This window comes from Acartia tonsa, chromosome 3, assembly GCF_053477335.1.
Source record: "Acartia tonsa isolate MP-2025a chromosome 3, ASM5347733v1, whole genome shotgun sequence".
Lineage (NCBI taxonomy): Eukaryota > Metazoa > Arthropoda > Copepoda > Calanoida > Acartiidae > Acartia > Acartia tonsa.
In genome coordinates this window covers 27473335-27485037 of record NC_137262.1, presented here as the reverse complement: position 1 = coordinate 27485037, position 11703 = coordinate 27473335, and positions in this window count along the sequence as shown.

Sequence of the window (11703 nt, the reverse complement as noted above, 5' to 3'; positions counted from 1 at the left end):
AAATCCGCGAGTCGGCTCCTATTTTTTTCTGGCTCCCAATATCGAATCTCATATGTATTATAGTAAAGATTATAAGCAAATTTACATATATAATCCCAGAATTTTGGGAGCTAAATAATTTCTTCAAAGGCGATTTTTTTCAAAGATTTTTGGTGTTTAGGAGCCATTTTACAAATCTGATATGTAACGGTAATAAAGATGTTAAAGATAAGAAAGTATTGTTTATAAATAATCATAAACTTAGTAAAGTTTAAGTTTTATTGAATGCAAAAATTCACCCAATCTCTTACTTATATTAATATGAAATTTAAATTCAACTTGAGCAAAACCAGTTAGCAAAACCTAACTTCTTTGTTTATGAACGGATTTCAAAAATTCTTTCACTAAACCCAGGGTGGGGAGGTATCGAGTGGGGTTGATGGGGGAAGAGGGGGGCGACCTCACCCCCCTAAATTTTTTCATTTTTTGTTTCTTAACCAATTAAAAAAATTCTTTCACACATGACATCACCAACCCCCGGAGAAAGAGGGAGGGGGGTGGGAGGTATTTCCCCCTCTCCCCACATTTTTTTTTAACTTTCTTGTTTCTTAACTTATTTCAAAAATTCTTTCACACACGTAATCACCAAACCTCAAGGGAGGAGGGGGGGAGAGTAAGTCCCTGCATTCCTTAATCCAAACCTCCTAACACTGCGGGCAAACCTAACCTTAACTTAACACACCCTAACCTCCCTTTTCTGGACCCTGCGGGGATCTCCAATCCTACAGGTCTTTATTTCCAACCCTGTAGGAAACTGCTTAACCATTACTTAACCTTACATAACTAAACTAAAATGACAACATTCAGTAAAGTAAATTTAAAAAAAAACAGACGAATATTGAAATAGAGAGTAGCTGCAAATTAGCCCTCTTTACTTTAAATAAAGAAAACTTAAAATTTGTCGTTTTTTTTTGCTTCTTGCTTCAGGGAGGAGACAATGGAATGTAAATTCTTCCCCCCCCAAAAAATCGTCTAATTTGTCTTTACGTAGTTGGTACTTTCTTATGATAAGATGGGATATTTTTTCGGCATTGACTAATCCCTCCCTGTTGTAATCTGAAAAAGTATATTTCATTTTATTAGAAAAAGTAGCCTTTTGATACTGCCTCGTTGTTGAAAATTTTAATTAATACCTAAACATTTCCCGAATAAAAAAAGTAAATAAAAGATGCTGCAGTTTTTAATCGCATGGGATGTCAAAGTAACCAATTTCATTGAAAGGCAATACATTTTTTAAACAGTTCCCATGGAGGAAGGATTTTCTTCATTCTTCATCATACAGGGAGGGAACATTAGGCTGCTCATTACTCTAGTCCCCAAAGTTTTATAATAACGTTTTTTTATTTGTAGGTGTAATAACTTTGGGGATTTTTTAGAATTTTATATAGCTTATCCCTTTAAGTCTCTGAGTTTATGGCTAATATACCCATTATACAAGTTTCCGTTTGCTAAAATCAATAGATTTATTGCTTTAGATAGTTATTCAGAAACACATATTAAAAAAAAATTTTGGCAGAAGAAGATATTTTTTATAATTGACATATGTGTTACATTGAGTAATAAATACCTTCAAAATTAATGATTTGGTCAAAAACTTCCTATACTATTTTCCTTATTGGTATAATTTTGAAATTGTAGATCTAAACCTATTATGTCTATTGCCAAATTTTCCAAAACTTCAAAATAAGTGTTCTTTTAAAACAGCAAAAAAAATAGTTTTTCTATGATTAGGGTTAGTACGTCCGTCCGTCAGTAGTTAATTTAGGCTGGTTAGAATTGCCATATTAAATTCAAACTTTCAGGGACAAACCTTTAGCAAATATTGCTGTTAATTGTATCCTAAGCTTCACAATCAATAATTTTGTAAGCCTTATTATTTATTCATATAAACAAGAAAACGGGAAAGTTTGTTACCAATGAAATATATGGACGCTAGACTATTGCAGAACAGCGAGGAGGTACAACAAACATTACCAGAAAATTGAAATGTGATAGTTTTTTGTTGTTTTCAATGTACACTTGGTGCATCTGTTTAGATTCCTCTCATAAATTAGCATTTATTTATTCTTTTTGTCCCTGTCAGTCATGCTAATAAAGACATGGATTTGCCCAAAGTTTTATAATAACATTTTCTTATTCGTTAGCTTAAAAACTTTAGGTACTCTTAATGAATTTTGAATGGTTGATTTATTAAATTGAGTGTCCATACGTTTCAAGCACCTACATAAGGGGTTATTTTGTGTATCAACATTGGGGATGTACATCAATTAGTCAGCCATAATCTTATCCCTTTAGATCCCTGTGAATTTTTTTTATTTCAAAGTTAGAGACAATGTTTAATTTTAACGGAAATTTACAAAATAAGACACATTTTTTTGCAGCTACTCTTCATCTTACTTTGGCTGAATCTTCTCACTAACTACTATGGCTGTCCTTCCGTATGTCAGGTTTAGGTGATAACGCAATTTTCTCGGCCACTAATTAAGATAAAGGACTCTTTTTTTCTGTGTCAATTCTGTAAATATTTGTCTCAGAGTCTGTTAGTCAGGTGACCAAAGGTATAAATGTATAATTATAGAAATGTGAATTTCCCATTTGTTTTTTCAGATGGATAGATAGATAGATATATTGTATATTGAATGTCATATATATTGATAGGTATATGATTAGCGCACCCCCCTGGCAAAACCCTGTTCACGCCACTGAATAATGAATTCTACAGAGAGAGAGGGACAATGCGCTTTTTTTACACAAGTACCCAAAGTTTTATGATAACGTTTTCTTATTTATTGGCTTCACAACTTTGGGGACTTTTGATAAATTTTGATTGGAAAGTGTCCATACGTTTTAAACACTAATTGTAATCTAAGGGGTTATTTTGTGTATTAACATGGGGATATACATCAGCCATAGTCTTATTCCTTTAGATCCCTAGCATATTTCCATAAAAAGGCTTCAATCAAATTCATAATAAACTTCTGTTATGGAGATTTACAAGGATAAAAAGTTAAAAACATCCTTAAAATCAGATCTTTAAAAAAATCAAATTTTTAATTATAGTTCTAAGCAAGGTAACTATGTTTTGGTTGTTAAATTTTTGGTCAAATTACAGAGTTGCTTACCTTATAGAAGAATCGCTATTATAATTCAAAATGGACGTACTTACCGTTGTAGATAAAGATTATAACAATAGAGTTGCTTTTCTTCCAAAATGATAGCTTTTTTGTTATCAGAATCAAAAACAATTTTGTTTAAGATTTATAACCAATAGGACAATTCTTTTATTTTACATGAACTTACTGATAGAGTTTTCTGTTTTTCTGTACATAAACGTATGGACGTACTGGAATACTAAAGTTATAGAGTAGCTATTCTACAAATAAAAAGGAGCTACACCACAATACGTCACCTATTATGTTTTATATACAGGCAATAAAGTTGGGTGGGTGAATATATCCAACTCGATTATCAATTATTAAATTAAAAGTATTGCTCAGTATAACCCACTTATCTTTAATACCTTTTTTTATCAGAAACAAGAATTATCAGTTTTCAATAATTAAGCTTCAAAACTTCTTTATCAAAATAAATGATTTGTGAAATAATGAGAAAACAAGTTGTCTTCTCAGTTTTCTGTGGTTTAGAGTTTGTCAACTTCCTGTGCATTTGTAGTCAGAGAAAGAGCTGAGGGGACATTATGGTGTTTTTATGCTAGTCCCCAAAGTTTTATAAGTACGTTTTTTATTCGTTGGCTCAACAACTTTGGGGACTTTTATTGAATTTTGTTCTGTTGGTTTATTAGGTTGAGTGATAAAATGTTTCAACCACTAATTTAATTAACAGAAGGGATAATTTTGTGTATCATCATTGGCGATGTACATCAATTTATGGGCCATAGTCTTATCCCTGATTTATAAATGGATATAGAATATACGTGGATGAAATCAAAGGAGAAAAATTGTCGTCAATTTAGGTTGCAATTTTCCCCTACATTTTTTGGTTGAGCCGTTTATCCAGTTGGAGGAAAGAGGATGGGGGAGATTGTTATTTTAGCCCGCTTCAGAGTTTACTTGATTATTATAGAACATGAAATTCTGGTGTAAGATCCAAGTAATAATACATCCATTGATTTATAGTACTTTAATTCATAATCCATGCCCTGCTTTTAACAGTAGATGCCAAGTTGGCAATAGAAGTTTAGAGGGAAGAAAAAAATCATTTTTAAGAGAGGAAAAAAATTCAACCATTCCAACTGTAATATTTAGAATTTAGATAGCATTTTATCTGTTTTCTTGCATTTATCAAATAAATGGCCCAAAACCACAACAAGACACTTAAAATTCCAACAATTGTCAAGATCTTAAGCTTCGCACAAAAAAACTTTGTACTAAAGGGATAAGACAATGGATGATAAATTTATTTTGATCTTCAGTGATGTTAACTAAATTGCACTCTTTCTGTTAATTAAAATAATAGTTTAAAAGATTTTAAAAGTTAGGACACCATTCTAGCTCAATTCGTTCGCTAGTTATCGAAGAAATAAGTAATTTTCAAACCTAGAAGGGTGCCGCTGAAAAATTCAAGTTTTGGCCACTATCTGGGCTAGGATTGAGCTGCATAAGATTTAAAAACGGCAAAATGTTCGTCTCAATGAGTAGAATAAGCACACAAATTTTGGTGAACCTAGGACAATTTTAAGGGGGCTGGACCAAACAATGTAACTTCCATCGATACAAGTTTTGGCTCACTCTCACTAATTTCTGCCTCTCACGTATTGAAAAATCTAAGTTTTCTCCACCATTTGGGCTAGGATCGAGCTACCATCGATGTTAAGGTGTCTAAATGAGCGTCTCACCGAGTAGAATTCACCCTCCAAAGATGAAGATCCTAGGACAATTTTTAGATAGGCGGACCACAAGATGTAAGTCCATCGATACAAGTTTTGGCTCACTAAAATTGAAGTTACAAGTCGTGGTCCAGCCCCCTTAGAGTTGGAATCTTGACCCCAAATTTTGTACATGTGTGTAGCATATTGAGACGGACATTTTGCCACCTTGAAGTCCAAAATCGGTTGAGAAACAAAAAAGTTTTCCTAGGAAAAACTGATTTTTTGGATTTTAATGAGCCAAAACTTGCATCAAAAAATCAAACATCGTTTGGTCTACCCCCCTAAAAGTTGTCCAAAATTAACCAAATTTTTTGTGTGGGTCCGTGATGTCGAGACGGTCATTTAGACACCTTAACATCGATTCTAGCTCAATCCGTTCGCTAGTTATCGAAGAAACATGGATTTTGTCAATTTGGTATTTAATGTTTTTAAACATATTTAATAAGTGTAATTTTGAAATCTAGTGAATTTTCTTGGGGAACTATGATGTGCGTCTATCTTGGTGACCCTTTATGGACTTGATGGAGGTTTTAGCGTTAAATGGCAACACAAAAGTGTCTACTAAGCTAGTCTACGATGTAAAACTGTCCTTTAGAGGGTAGATAGAGCCCTCTTAGCTTAGTATAGAAGGCTTATAAATAGACTACGGTTGGAGATATCTTAACAACAGTTAGTTAAAGATCTTTAGTTCTAGCTTCCAGAGGGCTACTTTGGGGATACCCTGGCTTAGCTGGGTAGTAGATAACCTGGGTATTGGTGTCCTGGCCTAAGGAAGAGTGTCTTGAGGCTGGATTACGGTAGTCTAATTGCGCTTAAGTAGGGAAAGGGAGCCTATAACTGGGCGAGGGTTAGGGGTAGAGTAGTGTAACCTTCTCCCGCTTGACAAGGGTTACTGTATATGCACAATAAATGGTTTCAATATCTCAATAGACAAACAATAAATTAAGCCATTTTCTACTTTCAATGCAGGGATTCGAACCTTAAACATTCATCTAGAACTGTGACCTGTTAGTATGTTATAACTGAAGGTCAGACATTTCTAAAAATGTAAAGACCAAATTTTTGTGACACATATTGCCATTTGTAGAAGGTAAAAATGAATAAAAATTAATTTAATAAATAATCAAACTTTGAAAGGGCCTGAAACCTGCAACCTTTGTGATATGAACTTAATTTCTTGTGCAAAAATTGTAAATAGATAAGTCTATTAGCTAGTTTTGAAATTTTGTTAAAATGTTAAAAGACCTCGAAGCTAGAGTGCTGGTTATGGAAAAACCAGAAAAGATAAGTTAGATTAGATTAGAGTTGACTGATTTCCAAAAAATCACTTGGAAGTGGTACATAGTTATAAGAAATGTATATACACAATAAATGGTTTCAATAACTCAATAGACAAACAAGAATTACATTGTTGTAACCTAAAAAAAACACTCAAAAATATTAAAACTTTAAAATGGCCTCACACCTGCCACCTATGAGATATGGCATTGATATGTTGTGCAATAATGGCAAATAAATAAGTCTATTATCAAGTTTTGAAATTTTGTTAAAATCCTAAAAAAACTCGGAACTAGAATGCTATTTAGGTTAAATCAGCAATGTTAGGTTAGGTTAGGTTGTAGTTGACTGATTTTCAAAAATCAACTGGAGGTTGTTGATAGTTATGAGAAATGTATATGCACAATAAATGGTTTCAATAAAAGACAAACAAGAAATTGAATTTTTTATGAGCTTATTTCCAAAATACAGCCATTTTCCACTTTCAATGCAGGGTTTCGAACCTTTAACCTTTAGCTAGAGCTTTGACCTTTCAGTATGTTATAACTACAGGTCAGACAATTCTAAAAGTATAAAAACCAAAAATTTTGGTCAATTAGGAGCTGAGCTACGATTTTTTAAACATCAAAATTGTCATTTTGGATTGTTTTTTTGAGGCTCGAGGCCGCCAGAGGCCACCAATCACTTGCTTAAGAAGGAGCAAAAATGACCAGCTCGTCAAGCTGATATCATTAGACACTTAAACTTAATCTGATTTGATTCAATCCATTAAGGTTAAAAACTGAAGTTACCTCTAAATTTTCAAAATTGGATTATGTTTTCTTCCCGGTCATCAAAAGTAGCCTAAAACCTGCTCTAATAAAATTTTTGAAGATTTATTATTTTGGCCCATTTATGAGGGGGTAGTCGAAGTGGACTTTAGCCCTCCTGAGCCTCTGAAATGAAAATGTCTGCAAAATTGTAAAAGTGTACCCAGATTATTGGTTTGCTGAACCTAAAATAAGTTCATTTTTTGGCCACTTAATCTCTGGCCTCCGAGGCCGAATTTGGTCAATCTGAAAACACTTTTACTGTAAAAAAATTTCATTTGAGTATTTTTCCAACTGTCGTTGAGCCTCTATGGGCAGGTTTGATGCCAGAGATTAGGCCTTATTTTTTTTGCTAAAAACACGAAAAGACCGAAATGCTTCTAAATGCTGTTCTTAAAATACACTGATTTATAATTCTTTCATTAAAAAATGTATAGAATAAGGAAAATCTGTAGGTAAATACGTTTTTTATGAAGTTTTTAAAAGTTTACATTGCTTTAAAAAAAATGTAATTCGTCATTTATAACTTTAAATAACTTTAGAGAAAACAAGGATGACAACAATTACTAGAAGCAAAGATGTATCGATCAGACTGTCATTCAAACGAACTTTAACAAATGTAAACGATTCCTTTAATCAAACAATTAAATATCAGCTGAATTAGAATTCTGAACAATCATCTATAATACAAAGTAGCTTGATGTCTGTCTGTCCGTCTGTCCGTCCGTCTGTCCGTCCGTCTGTCCGTCCGTCTGTCCGTCCGTCTGTCCGTCCGTCTGAAGCTTAAGATCTCAGTAACCACTGAACCGATTGGATTCTACTCTTCAGGGTATATACCTATTGGTCCTGTGGTGGTTTTAAGCTATTTTCTTGGGGGGTGAGACATCCCCAACCCCCCCTAAAAATGAAAATTTCTCCCCCCCAAAAAAAAAAATTTCATATTTTTTTCTAATTTTAATGTTTTTTATGTTTTTATATATTTTTATATGTTTTTATTAATTTTTATTATTTTTATATTTTTTTATACTTTTTTATACTTTTTTATATTTTCTTTATATCTTCAATTATTTTTCTAACATTCAAAAAGATTGTGAAAACATCCTTCTCCTGTGGGGGCAAAGCCCCAAAAAGACTAATGGCAAAGAGATTTAAAAAAACAATAAAAAAAAGAAAAATTTCAAAGGTTTTAAATATTATAAATCAATATAAAAAGTTATAAAGAGTTATAAAATGTTATAAAGAGTTATAAAATGATATAAAGAGTAATAAAATGTTATAAAATACAAAAAATATCTAAAAATATGTAAACAAAATTTTTTAAATTCTCCCCTGAACCTTCAAAAATAAAGCCCCTAGAGGCTAGGGGCGAAGCCGCTAGTTTATCATAAAGTATTATGGACAATGTGCAACAAATAAAAAATAAAAATGTCATTCCAAAATATACATATTTTAGACGATCTTATAGTGATGCTTTACAGTTACAGACAGACAGACAGACGAACAGGTCTACCAAATCTAAAGTTAGAAAAGCTGCTCTTTTAAAAGTTTATATTTTATCTTAAAATATATATTCATAAATTGCAGAATTACATTAAAAAAGAATCCCAAATGTATTGAATCTCAAATGAACCATCATTTTTGCATTACATGAATATTTGCAAATTTTTTATATAAAGAAATAACAAGTCAAATAAATTTTTGTAAATTAGTCGGATTCAAGTGATTTATGTTATTGAAAAAATATGTAATTTTATTTTCATAAGTAGCGTGGCTTCAAAAAACTAACATCGAGAGAAAAAAGACCACATAAAAAATATAATCATCTTATTTCTAATAAATCCTTTATATATATAAGTGCCCAAAATTTTGTGCGAACATCCGAGAGAATGTGTTTTCAAAACTTTGAGCAACAGTATAATTTTCAGACCAAGAAAGCTTAATTTATTTTTAAAAATACGAAAAATAATTGAGTATATGCAATGCCATAGGTCCTGTGATGGTTCTAGGCTATTTCAATTTTAGATTTAAGCCTTGGTTTTAAGCTATTTTTGAAGCCCTTTTAGATACAGAGCCATCCTAAAAATGAAAGTATGTCCCATATTTAATTTATTTTGCAACAAATTTATGTTGTCTGATGTTGTCATCCTTGTTTTGGTAAATTTATGTGCTGTGTTCATTTTTAAAAAATTATTATCCAAAATAATCCTTCTATTAAAGTAACAGTGTGTGTGTGTGTGTGTGTGTGTGTGTGTGTGTGTGTGTGTGTGTGTGTGTGTGTGTGTGTGTGTGTGTGTGTGTGTGTGTGTGTGTGTGTGTCTGTCTGTGTGTGTCGAAGGATTTCGCTAACCACCGAACCGAGATGGTGTTCTTTTACAATGTAGCTTTTTATAGGTCCTTGTAAGGTTCATAACTATTTTGGGGGAGGGTACCACCACCCTCTGTTACAATACCTATAACTTTTTGATTTTCATTCTATGTTAACTCGTACATGAAAACTTTTTTCATGTTTAAGGAGTTAAGAAACATAGAACAATCTTAGAAGTTAAATAATAAAGTTCAATTAATTCAATCTTAGAAGTTAAATAATAAAGTTCAATTAATTCAATTCATTTATAAGTAGCGAAGCTTCTCTTTAATTTACTTTTTCTATTCGTCAGTCCGCCAGTCTGTAACGCTATGGGGGACATGCAATTTTCTCAGCTGCCATTGAAGATAGACAGCGAAGATTCTATATCAGTGAGAATAAGTGTAAATTTATCTTTATCTGTTAAAGAAAACAAGGATGATAACATCCATAAAAATAAATCTCTAAAAACGAAGGACCATAGAACATTAACACATGTAGAGCGTCAAAACTTTGGGTACTTATATTTAGATTTATTAGTATACTGACTTCTTAGATTTTAAGATGTCCCAACCTTTTAACCAATAATTTTAATCTAAAGAATGAATAAATTTGATAATCATCATTGAAGACGCATAAACATTTATCTTCTTTTGTGTTATTCCTTAGAAACCCTGCAGAAAATAGATGTTTTAAAGGTGAAATGCTAGAATTAAATAATTTATTGTCTGATATTTTCGTAAACTCTAATAATCACAGTTAAGTACAATTTAGAAAGCGTAGCAACTCTATAATCGTTACCAGAAATTCCGTATTTCCAATTAAACATGCTGATTTTCTTGACACTTTGACAAAATAATTTTGTATTACATAGTTATCTTATTCATCTGATTTTTTAAATAATGATTCTTAGGACAACAAGGTAAAGTATTATAAGCAAGGCAACTCTATAATCAAATCCTAAAATTGAAAGTATATATTAGAGAGAGGGAACAATGGGCTGTTTATATCACATGTCCCCAAAGTTTTATAAAAAGCATTTTCTTATTTGTTGGCTTAACAACTTTGGGGACTTTTCCTGAATTTTAATTGGTTGGTTTAGTAAGTTGAGTGTTCAAACGTGTCAACCACTAATATCAATCTACAGAATGGTTAATTTTTTGTGTCATCATTTGGGATGTACATGAATTTAACAGCCATTGTCTTATCCCTTTAGATCCCTGCCCAATTATTTCCAAAAAAACAAAACGGTCACGTATTAATCTCTATTAGACTATAGACTATTGTCTGCCCATTTATTTTTATTTGACGGTCATGAGTTAATCTGTACTTGATTTTACAAAATTGGGGTTAAACTACCCTCCCCCCCATCCCCACCTCTACAACCAAACAAGGAGAGGTTAAAAGCCTGCCCAGGATTTATATAATAAATAATTATTTTAATAGAGATGCTTTTCCTAATACATTGAAATCAGATGAATGTCATACAAAAAGATGTTGTAAAAAAAACATTAAAAATCACCCTATTTTAAATGGACATTTGTATTTTCATAGAGTTGCTATGCTTTCTAATTCGTACCTAACTGTTATTGGAATCATCATGCAAAATTTGAAAACAATAGAACAATTCTAACCCATCCAAATTACCATGCAGACAGAATTAGAAAAAAGTTTTGTTTAAAAAAAGGTTTTCAAGAAATTTGAACAGTATAATGTAATAATGGAACATATATAGTCTGGATGACATAGATCTAAAGGGATGTGACAATGGCAGATATATTGATGTAAAACTCAAAAGATGTTACACAAAATTACCCCTTCTGTAGATTACAATTAGTGGTTGAAACGTTAAAACACTTATTGGACTAACCAATCATTATTCTTCAAAAGTCCCCAAAGTTGTTAGACAAAAAGAACTTTGTGTACAAGTGTAATAAACAGCTCAATGTCATCTTCCTCCCTGGTATAATGTAATAAGTGAAAATGTATGTAGCCTTGATGTGCATAGGTCTTACAAGTTTTCACCAAAAATTTCAGCTTTCTACATTAATAGTAGTCAAGAAATTCATGTTTCCCCTTAGCCATACAGATGGACAGACGCACCAAGTTATTTCTAGAGTAGCTTTGCTAAAAAAATATAACATTAAATGATATTTAAATATTTCTGTATAACAAATTGTTATAATATAACGAGGGATCTAAAGGGATAAGATAATGGCCGATATATTGATGTACAACCCAAAAGATGATAAGAAAATTGCCCCTTCCGTAGATTACAATTAGTGGTTGCAACATTTAGACACTCAACTTAATGAACCAACTAATAAAAAGCCAAGAAAAATCCT